We start from the raw sequence: 12,266 nt of genomic DNA on the forward strand, positions 1-12,266 counted from the left end.
TATCGCAGCCAGAGGTCTGAACAAGGCTAGAGTGTTGCAGCAGTAGCCCCGCCTCTCTGGCTGTGAACTGGGCCCATGTAGAGGAGAGATGCTGCTGGCAGCCTGAATAATTCAAACGCTCCACTGAGCTCCGGCTGACAAGTATAACAACAGGGGTGCAGAACAAGCTGTGAGACGGTAAGAGAAGATTGAAAATCACTCCACAATAGCAGAGAGGATGATAACATGGATGGATAGAAAGGGTATTTTTTTGTTTCTGAAATTCAGTGATAGCATGAAAAAAGAGAGCTATGAGCAGTGTGTAAATGGTGACAGTCAGGATTGTTCATTTTTGGGTTTAACTACTGGCTCAGTGTCCACAATGTTGTTGATCATACACTACTTCTCATACCACAAAGTTTGTTATACCAACACAATCTACAGTATGAGGCACTGTTTTACCCACTTTTTACTGTTTTACCCGACCTGCTTTCTGTGTACAGTGTCTTCAGAAAGTATCTACTTTTCCCACATTTTATTGTGTTACAAGGTGGGATTCAAATTGATTTACTTGTCATTTTTTGCCAATGATCTACACAAAATACTCTGTAATGTCAAAGTGGAAGAAATGTTCTATCATTTGTAAAATGAAAATGTGAAAAATTAAACACTAGTATATCTTGATTACATAAGCATTCAACCCCAAGTCAATACATGTTAGAATCCCCTTTGGCAGCGATTTCAGCTGTGAGTCTTTCTGGGTAAGTCTCTACACCTGGATTGTAAAATTCCACCTTACATACCACCTGAACAATGTCATAAAGTCACGTAAACAAAATGCTGAAGTTACATAACCCGTAACATATGTTAGATTACTATTAAACACATATGTTACAGATATGTAGTCATGCACAGGTTATTGACTTTTACAATCGTTCTGAGCGACAGGAGAAGTGCACACGTCCTCACAATTTTTTGGGTGGGGGAATCTATTGAGGGTTTCTTTCTGTCGTGGACTTTCTGCCTTGTCTGCCAGATCCAGCCAAATTAGGTATGGGTGCAGACGTGCACATAAATCTCACAAACACTGTGCTAACGCATTTTCAAGTTGCTTACCTTGTGTAGTTTGTCAGAAAAGTCACAGTTCCATACGGTTCTCTTTCTTTACACCCGTCCTCCAAGGATAAAGCTCAAGTTTATGTGCCATTATGTAATACATACATTGGAAATCTTACTCATAGCTCAACCCATCACAGGGATATTAATGGTTAGTCACAACATTAGGCCCTTGGTGTAAAGTATCTAAGTGAGTTGTGTGATTACAGTGAACTGCTTAGGGGCTTTGGGGCTCATCTTGGCTGATGGATGCCCTCAGGATTAGCGTTGTGTGCTGCTAATTTTAAATGGCTGCATTTAAACTGTCAGTAAGCACTTCATTATTACAAACAGCAAGTGTGAGTGTGAGGTAATGAAATAAGCATCACACTTGACACACCTCTGTCCACATGGCCCATTATCTAGCCATGCATACGTTTGATTTGATTCGTCCCTGATGACTTTAGTTCAGGGGGGAATCGGAATCGGTCATTAGTTCCCCTGTTGGCTGCTGGGAAAGCGTAGTACACTTCCTTGTAAAGGGATCAAGAAGGTTCAAATGTACAGTACCATTTAGGGCTTTTTCTGAAACAGAGAAATGCACACACACACACACACACACACACACACACACACACACACACACACACACACACACACACACACACACACACACACACACACAGCTGGGTGCCGCTGCCGAGCCCTCATTAGGATGCTGGAACAGTGACAGAAACGTTGACCAGGAAAAGCCTTATGGAAGTGACAAATTTAAACTGAGTTCTAGGAGTAGACTTTAACTGCATGTTAATAAAGGAAAACATTTAGTCAATATTGCTGCTGTAATTACAGTGGAGTTGATTTAGTCTCTGGAGCATCAGCAGTATAACTACACCACAGAACAAAACAGCATGTTGACTGCTAACTAATTACCTGAACACAGAGATGATGCAATTACCTATAAGAGTCATTAGAGGATATTGAAGAATGTGGTTGAAGAAATGTAACATATTGCTTTTCATACCGTGTAGCAAGAACAGGTGAGACTCGAGTGTAACAAACTTGCATAAACCACAAACTTGCCAGATATAAAAGACTGGGGAACTAGCATGCATACACCCACAGTCACTTATCTTGTTTCTCAGAGCAGAGAAACAGCTAGTGATCCAATACCCTGTCATTTCGTCAGTTACATAAATCCCACATTCTGTTGGAGTTTTCAAACGGTATTTTTAGACTAGCAGGAACAGATGAGGATGCTTGCCAATTACTGCTCCATTACATAACAGGGGGCAATGTATGGCATAACCCCTATGCTTAAATGAGGTAAAGTATCCATTTAGTGTTCTCCTCTCTCTGCCACACTCTCAGAAACATCACAGAGAGAGAGAGAGAGAGAGGGTTGCCTTACTAGCACACAAATGTTACATTTGATTAGGATTACTTAGGATTCTCCATCATGGTCACCTAATAATCCCCAGTTTACAATTGGCTCATTCATCCCCCTCCTCTCCCCTATAACTATTCCCCAGGTCGTTGCTGCAAATGAGAACGTGTTCTCAGTCAACTTACCTGGTAAAATAACGGTAAAATAAAAAAATAAAAAATAAATAAAATGTCCTTGGTAAACTGCTGTGTATACTACTACAGTACTGTGCTCATAGCGTTATCTTAGTAAACTATTTTTATGACCTCTCTGCCTTTAGCCAACTGATTGAAAATAAAATAAATGCTGTTTGGGTTCCTGGTACTCAGATATCAGATAAATTTCCTCACACAAAGTGAAAGAGCAAAACGTTTCTAAACCCACTTCAATTAAATGGTCCATAATACTGTATGCATTTACAGCCTCAAAAGTTTGTTTTTGTAAAATATTTGTGATTCTGCATTACTAATTGGGACAGAAAAAGCAGTTTACACCTTCTGGTACCAGCTTTAGAAAAGAAAGTTGGCTGCACACAATACGGTCAAGATTGATACATATAACGTGGACAACAATATCACACTTTTCTTTCCTCCTTGTTCTTTGAGAGGCTATATTCTATCTGCATGCTAGCCCCACCTGGTGGTTGTGAATATCAAAGGCATACCTGTCTAACTGGGTGAGTTGTGTGAAATAAATATAGATTTTGAAGTAATGCTTTGTTTTTGCCTCAGAAGGACACTATTGAATGTTGAGGGGTTTGAGCAGCACAGCAATTTCACAAAATGTAGAGTCTTAAAAAAGTCTGTGTGTCTGCAATAAACATCATCCCAGGTCAAGATCAAGACGTATAACTTGGACAACAATGTCAACTCTTATTTCCTCCTTGTTCTTTGAGAGGCTATAGTCTGTCTACATGCTAGCTCCAACTGGTGGTTGTGAATATCAAAGGGGTTTTCAGCAACACAGCCACAGCAGCACAGCCATTTCACAAAAAGTGGAGTATTAAAAATGTCTGTATGTCTGCAATAAACATCATCCCAACATCAAATACACTTTTTGTGTTCAGTTTCCCTCACAAGGAATGCAAAGCCAACTTCCTCTTGGGACCCCTGTAGAGCCCTTAATGTCCCAATGACATGTTAGAACCAACATTAGAATTACATCAATCGGGCCTCCCGAGTGGCGCAGCTGTCTAAGGCATTGCATCACAGTGCTTGAGGCGTCACTACATTCCCGGGTTTGATCCCAGGCTGTGTCACAGCCAGCCGTGACCGGGAGACCCATGAGGCGGTGCACAATTGGCCCAACGTTGTCCGGGTTAGGGGAGGGTTTGCCGCCCGTGATGTCCTTGTTCCATCGCGCTCTAGCAACTTCTTATGGCGGGCCGGGTGCCTGCTAGTTGTACGGTGTTAACTCCGACACATGGTGCGGCTGGCTTCAGGTTTAAGCGAGCAGTGTGTCAAGAAGCAGGGTCGTGTTTCGGAGGATGCATGGCTCTTGACCTTCGCCTCTCCCGAGTCTGTACGGGAGTTGCAGCGATGGGATAAGACTGTAACTACCAATTGGGGTTAAAAATGGGTAAAAGTACCACAAAAAAACTGTATCACATCAATCGCCCTCTAATTCACATTAGAAGTTGCATAATTCTAATGTAGGAAACTGGGGGAAAGACCAGTGATGAATAGGCTGACAGTGTCTCTCTTTCACTAAAGCTGCACTCTTCAACAGTGAAAGGGAGGGGGGGGGGGTTACCATAGCAACCTTATATCATTATGTCAATGGGATACAATATGTTTCAGGGCCTTGCGTTGTTCATCCATTCAGCCGATTATGTGCTAAATGTATTGGAGGACATTCTCTTTCACTGAGACTAAAACATTTTTTCCCAACAAACTGTAACGTACATACTGTCCAAGCCAGGGCCGTCTGTAAAATTAAGTCTATAGAATGTCACAAAGTTTGGCAGTGATGGTGAGACCGTGAAGTGTTCTACTTTTGTGTGGGCCCTGAAGGGATTACAGATACAGTGCCTTCATACCCCTTGACTTGTTATAATGTTACATTATGAATACAAAATTGATTAAATAGATGCTTTTCCTCGCCCATCTACACACAATACCACATAATGTGAATAAAGTGAAAACATGTTTTAGAAATTATTGCAACTTTATTGAGGTGTGAATACTTTCTGAAGGCACTGTATGTCTGTTATCTAGGGTAGATCAACAGAACACGGAAAACACAGCAAAATTACACATAAGAATACTGTAATTGATTATCAATGAACGGGCCGGGATCACATAGCTAGCAAATCTGATCACAGCAAACAGATCGCTAACAGGCTGTTACCCAGTATCAACAGCATGGCAGTTCTGAAGGCTGTTGCAGTTTCTTGTTTATCCTTCCTGATTAATGAACTGTGAAGGGATGGCATTCACACATGAACATACCAAGGGAGAGACATATGGAGACTACAGTTCAGGCAGGATGGGATAGAGATAGAGATGTCATGAGTAACATTGAATGTGTTTGTGTACCTGAGGAGCTTATGGTGAGAGAACAGGCCCTGTCACAGTTTTAATGGAATGCCTATCAGTGGGCAGCTGCCTTGTTAAAAATGGCGTCAGCAGTTTTGGTTCCATGTGTGAAACAGAAAGCATAAATCATTTCTAGATCCATCACATTCCATTGTAATAACATCCTTGTTTGAGGCTGATATACCACAAAAATGGAAAGTAAACATTTGTTTCAACATTTGAGGACAATAATTCTAATTTTGGGGGGACTCTTATTCATATGAACTTGGAGGAAGAATGGAATACAGCATCAAACAAACCATAGAAGGGGCCTCCCGAGTGGCGCAGCGGTCTAAGGCGCTCTAAGGCGCAGCAGTCCTTCCATGTTACATTGCACTTTAGCGACTCCTTGTGGCGGGCCAGGCGCATGCAAGCTGACTTCAGTCACCAGCTGGACAGTGTTTCCTCCGACACGTTGGTGCAGCCTGCTTCCAGGTTAATTGGGCTGCAAGCCCGAAGCCGGGCACAATATGACAACAGCCACTTCAAGTGCAGGGCGCGAAATTCAAAATATATTTTTTAGAAATATTTAACTTTCACACATTAACAAGTCCAATACAGCATATGAAAGATAAACATCTTGTGAATCCAGCCAACATGTCGGAATTTTAAAATGTTTTACAGCGAAAACACCACGTATATTTATGTTAGCTCACCACCAAATACAAAAAAGGACAGACATTTTTCACAGCACAGGTAGCATGCACAAAGCCAACCTAACTAACCAAGAACCAACCAAACTAACCAAGAAAGAACTTCATCAGATGACAGTCTTATACCATGTTATACAATAAATCTATGTTTTGTTCGAAAAAATGTGCATATTTGAGGTATAAATCAGTTTTACATTGCAGCTACCATCACAGCTACCGTCACAAATAGGACCGAAGCAGCCAGAGTAATTACCGACACCAACGTCAAATACCTAAATACTCATCATAAAACATTTCTGAAAAATCGATGGTGTACAGCAAATTAAAGACAAACATCTTGTGAATCCAGCCAATATTTCAGATTTTTTAAGTGTTTTACAGCGAAAACACAATATAGCATTATATTAGCTTACTACAATAGCCTACCACACTACCGCATTCATTCATCAAGGCACGTTAGCGATAGCAATAGGCACGTTAGCGATAGCGAATAAACCAGCAAAAGATATATAATTTTTGACTAACCTTGATAAGCTTCATCAGATGACAGTCCTATAACATCAGGTTATACATACACTTATGTTTTGTTCGAAAATGTGCATATTTAGAGCTGAAATCAGTGGTTATACATTGTGCTAACGTAGCATCTTTTTCCCAGAATGTGCGGATATTTTTATGACACTCAACTATTCTGACCAAATAACTATACATAAAGGTTACTAAAAAATGCATGTTGTATAGGAAATGATAGATACACTAGTTCTTAATGCAATCGCCGTGTTAGAATTCTAAAAATAACTTCATTACGACATCCAGCTTAGTTATAGCGAGAGAGTGCCCAAACTCTGGGCGCAAACTACTAGTACAACATGTTCGACAGATATATGAAATAGCATCATAAAATGGGTCCTACTTTTGACGATCTTCCATCAGAATGTTGTACAAGGGGTCCTTTGTCCAGAACAATCGTTGTTTGGATTTAGAATGTCCTCTTCTACAGTCAATTAGCACGGAAAGCTAGCAAAGTGGCGCGAATCTCTCCTTCCTGAACATACGCAGACAAAGCAACACGCCTAACGTCCCGAAAAAATTTCAATAATCTAATAAAACTATATTGAAAAAACATTCTTTACGATGATATTGTCACATGTATCAAATAAAATCAAAGCCGGAGATATTAGTCGTCTATGACAACAGCTTATCAGAAGGCAATACCAGGTCCCTTCTTGCACTCTCCAGAAAACAGGAAACTGGTGACACGTCATACAAAGAGCTTTTATTCGACCCCAGATCAAGTTATACACTCCATTTCTTCTCTCACTGCCTGTCGACATCTAGTGGAAGACGTATAAAGTGCATGTATACTGATATATATCAAGGACATTTATAGGCAGGCCCTAGAACAGAGCATCGATTTCAGATTTTCCACTTCCTGTCAGGAAGTTTGCTGCAAAATGAGTTCTGTTTTACTCACAGATATAATTCAAACGGTTTTAGAAACTAGAGAGTGTTTTCTATCCAATAGTAATAATAATATGCATATTGTACGAGCAAGAATTGAGTACGAGGCCGTTTGAAATGGGCACCTTTTATCCAGGCTACTCAATACTGCCCCTGCAGCCCAAAGAGGTTAAGCGAGCAATGTGTCAAGAAGCAGTGCGGCTTGGCAGGGTCGTGGTTCGGAGGACGAATGGCTCTCAATCTTCGCCTCTCCTGAGTCTGTAGAGGAGTTGCAGCGATGGGACAAGACTGTAACAACCAAATGGATATCACAAAATTGGGGAGAAAAAGGGGTAGAAAAAAATTATAATAGAAAACTAAAGGTAGAAGAAAACAAGACTAGTTATTCAGAGTTGATAAAAAACTGCTTGTCTGCGCCAACCCCTAGACCCCTATGGCTAGTGTCTTCATGTAATGGTTTATTTCTAATATGGCCAGAGTGGAGTAGAGTAGGGAAAACCACAGTTCTGTAGCTGGTCTGTTTGTTCTGTGGACTCCACAGCTGCAGCAGTGCCTCCCCTCTCTCTCTCTTGTCTGGAAGCTGTTGAGCTGAGATTCAGATGTTCTCAACCCTTCTGGGACACATAAATGTAACAGTGAATGGCAGAGAGGGGTCTGCTCAAGAACACAAACACGGCTAGAACAGAACATTTAAGGATATAGGAGGAATGTAAAAAATCCCAATATGGAAAACATTTCCACTCAACATTCAATGGGCTTTTCATCCATATTTGACAACCATATGAATCCTCTCTGACAATTTTGGGCCAGGTGAAGGTCTGAAAAGGATACCGTTTTGTCTCTCTTGTGATAATGCATCTTTAACTTTCTCATGTAAAAAAAAAGTGGGGAAAAGGCCAACACAATTTCTTTGTTTTTATTCCAAGCAGATGAGAAGCCAGCAAAAAGCCTCTGGGCCAGGTGTCTTTGACTTGGTAACTCTCCAGCAAGCTGCGGACCAAACAAAGGCTTATTGAGGAATCTCCGGGAAGCCTGTGTTGTTGGAATGGAATGCCCCTCTATTGTATAGGTCAGCACTGGACATTTAATCACTCACCATAGGATCTGTGAGTCTGTTTTTCACACTACTGCTCTGTGACAGGGTCTCACGTCTTTCTTGTCCTGTCCTCACTTGCCTCAATAGAATCTATTAGTGAAACACAGACATGACAATGGCCCGGGCATTGTTGCTGTCTTGACTAGACCAAGATGTTTCAAACTAATTGCTTCATTCTCTTTGTCACTAATCATCCTCATGTTTGTGCTCAGAGTCAGGAAAAGAGTCAGGCCAACTAGTGGGTACAGTTGCATGATCTGTTTGCACAGTAAAATAAGTGGTGTACATTTAACTCGGAAAGTATTAAATGTACACTATTTTCCGTGAACATATACATGCCACTGAACTGGTATTAATATAACCCTTTTAAAAGTGTTAAAGATTTAACTCTGTGGCAGTGTTTCCCATTCAATTCTTACAGTGTTCAAATTAACTTGATTGTGGTGTTTGCATAGCTCTACTGTAGAGTAATAGGCAACACCTACAGGGTAAAACATAACACTTGATTTAGAGTTAATTGAACAGTGGCTGATACTGCTACACTTTCTCAGTGTAAACTGTCCTGGTGGCAATTTGAATAATTGTTCTACAGTCTTATGGCTTGGGAGTAGAAGCTGTTAAGGAGCCTTTTGGTCCTAGACTTGGTGCACCGGTACCACTTGTCGGGCTGTAGCAGAGAGAACAGTCTATGACTTTGGTGACTAGAGTCTTTGACAATTTTTTGGGACTTCCTCTGACACCGCTTGGTATAGATGTCCTGGATGGCAGGAAGATTGGCCACAGTTATGTACTGGGACGTAAGCACTATCCTCTGTAGTGCCTTGTGGTCAGAGGCCAAGCAGCTGCCATACCAGGCGATGATGTAACCAGTCAGGATGCTCTCGATGGTGCAGCTGTATTACTTTTTGAGGATCTGAGGACTGACAAATCTTTTCAGCCTCCTGTCTTGGTGTTGTTGTTCCATGCTAGTTTGTTGGTGATGTGGACACCAAGGAACTTGAGGCTTTCAATCTGCTCCACTACAGCCCTGTCGATGTGAATGGGGGCGTACTCTCTCCTCCTTTTCCTGTAGTCCACAATCATCTCCTTTGTCTTGATCACTTTGTGGGAGAGGTTGTTATCCTGGCACCACATTGCCAGGTCTCTGACCTCATCCCTATAGGCTGTCTCATCGTTGTCGGTGTTGTGTCGTCGGCAAACTTAATGATGGTGTTGGAGTCGTGCCTGGCCGTGCAGTCATGGGTGAACAGGGAGTACAGGAGGGTACTGAGCACGCAACCCTGAGGGGCCCTTGTGTTGAGGATCAGCATGGCAGATGTGTTGTTACCTACCCTTACCACCTGGGGATGGCCCGTCAGGAAGTCCAGGATCCAGTTGCAGAGAGAGATGTTTAGTCCCAGGGTCCTAAGCTTAGTGATGAGCTTTGAGGGCACTATGGTGTTGAAAGCTGAGCTGTAGTCAATGAACAGCATTCTCACGTAGGTATTCCTTTTGTCCAGCTGGGAAAGGGCCGTGTGGAGTGCAATAGAGATTGCATCATCTGTGGATCTGTTGGGGTGGTATGCAAATTGGATTGGGTCTAGTGTTTCTGGGATAATGGTGTTGAAGTGAGCCATGACCAGCCTTTCAAAGCACTTCATGGCTACAGATGTGAGTGCTGCGGGTCTGTAGTCATTTAGACAGGTTACCTTGATGTTTTTGGGCACAGGGACTATGGTGGTCTGCTTGAAACATGTTGGTATTACAGACTCGGTCAGGGACAGGTTGAAAATGTCAGTGAAGACAATTGCCAGTTGGACAGTGCATGCTCGGAGCACACGTCCTGGTTATCCATCCGCCTTGTGAATGATGACCTGTTTAAAGGTCTTATTCACATCTGTTATGGAGAGCGTGATCACACAGTCGTCCTGAATAGCTAACGCTCGCATGCTTTAGTGTCGTTTGCCTCGAAGCAAGTGTTGAAGTTGTTTAGCTCGTCTGGTAGGCTCGTGTCACCGGGTAGCTTGCGACTGTTCTTCTCTTTGTAGTCCGTAATGGTTTGCAAGCCCTGCCACATCTGACGAGCGTCAGAGCCAGTATAGTACGAATCAATCTTAGGCCTATATTGACGCTTTGCCTGTTTGATGGTTTGTCGGAGGGCAAAGCGGGATTTCTTATAAGCGTCAAGGTTAGAGTCGCTTATTGAAGAGTTAGAGTCGCTCCTTGAAAGCGGCAGCTCTACCCTTTCGCTCAGTGCGGATGTTGCCTGTAATCCATGGCTTCTGGTTTGGGTATGTACATACGTTCACTGTGGGGACTATGTCATCGATTCACTTATTGATGAAGCCAGTGACTGATGTGGTGTACTCCTCAAGGCCATCGGAATAATACCGGAACATATTCCAGTCTGTGCGAGCAAAACCGTCATGTAGTTTATCATCTGTGTCATCTGACCACTTCCTTATTGAGCGAGTCACTGCTACTTCCTGCTTTAGTTTCAGCTTGTAAGCAGGAATCAGGAGGCCTAAAACAAATGTAAGATATATACACAGCAACTGAAATATTTTACTAAAGTAAAGTAAGGTGAATAAATTATGGTTAATAAGTGATAAGCAGTAATGGGCAGTCACTACCATCATGGGACTTTTAACAATTGTTTTATTCTGTGTTGTTACAGCATTCAACCCACATAATGCATTTAATGTAAAAAAATAAAAATATCTAAAACAGTTATTATTTTTTAGTAATTGTATTTTGTATTTATTTTTGTTTAACCATTATTTATCTAGGCAAGTCAGTTAAGAAGAAATTATTATTTACAGCCTATCAAAAGGAAAAAGGCCTCCTGCGGGGGCGGGGGCTGGGATTAAAATTAAAATAAATTAAGTAAAAATATAGGACAAAACACACATCACGACGTGATCAGAAAGAAACCGCCCGTATTATGTCATCTTAAAAGATGACGGATAATAGTTGGTAATTCTATATATTACGGTGAACTTTAAGGGCATATAACTCAATATCTGAGAGCATATAAATTTGAGGGCGTATAACTCAAGTTTTCCACTGACAAAATGGCGCGTAAACATAATTTGAGATATGTCACTATTAGATCATTAATCCAGTGTCATTAACATTGCAAACCATAAGATGTCCATTTTATGCCAGTTCCAAGATGGTCAAAATACTTGCTTACTCTATGTTACAGTGAACTTTGAGGGAACTTAATTACATTTTAAAACATTAAAAATGGATGGTAAACATTTTGTGACAGGTGTGCCACTCGTAGATCAATAATCTATTTTCATTAACATTGCAAAGCGTAACATGCGCATATTATGCCAGCTACAACATGGGACAAATACTTGTTTTGTTCTATTACAGTGAACTTTTAGGGAACCTACTTCAATCTTAACACAGTAAAAATGGATGGTAAACATTTTGTCACGTGCCACTATTGGATCAATAATCCATTGTGAGCTAAATGCACTATGCATTATGTGGGTTGAATGCTGTAACACGGAATAAAACAATTATTAAAAGTCCCATGATGGTAGTGACTGCCCATTACTGCTTATCACTTATTAACCATCATTTATTCACCTTACTTTACTTTAGTAAAATATTTCAGTTGCTGTGTATATATCTTACATTTGTTTTAGGCCTATTTGATGACTTTATTATTTCATTCCAAGTCATCCTCTCATCTCTATAGAGCTGCTGCCTATGCTGTCTGACAAAATCACTATTTTAGTAGTTCTTCAAAGTAAATAAGGCAAACTTTTATGACTGCCGAATAACAACTATGAATAACTTATTTTCAGGTAGAGATACCTCACAAAGCACCTGATCTCTATCCCTCTAGATTGGCTTTCTTCTGTCTCTTCTCTCCGGCTATGATTGCACCATAGAGATATATAGAGGACTCATCTTAATATCTGTGCCATTATAGCGTCTGTGACAGCATGGGCAGCGCCATTGAGGCTCCAACCCATAGGAAT

The sequence above is a fragment of the Salvelinus fontinalis genome, chromosome 15 (assembly GCF_029448725.1).
Source record: "Salvelinus fontinalis isolate EN_2023a chromosome 15, ASM2944872v1, whole genome shotgun sequence".
NCBI lineage: Eukaryota > Metazoa > Chordata > Actinopteri > Salmoniformes > Salmonidae > Salvelinus > Salvelinus fontinalis.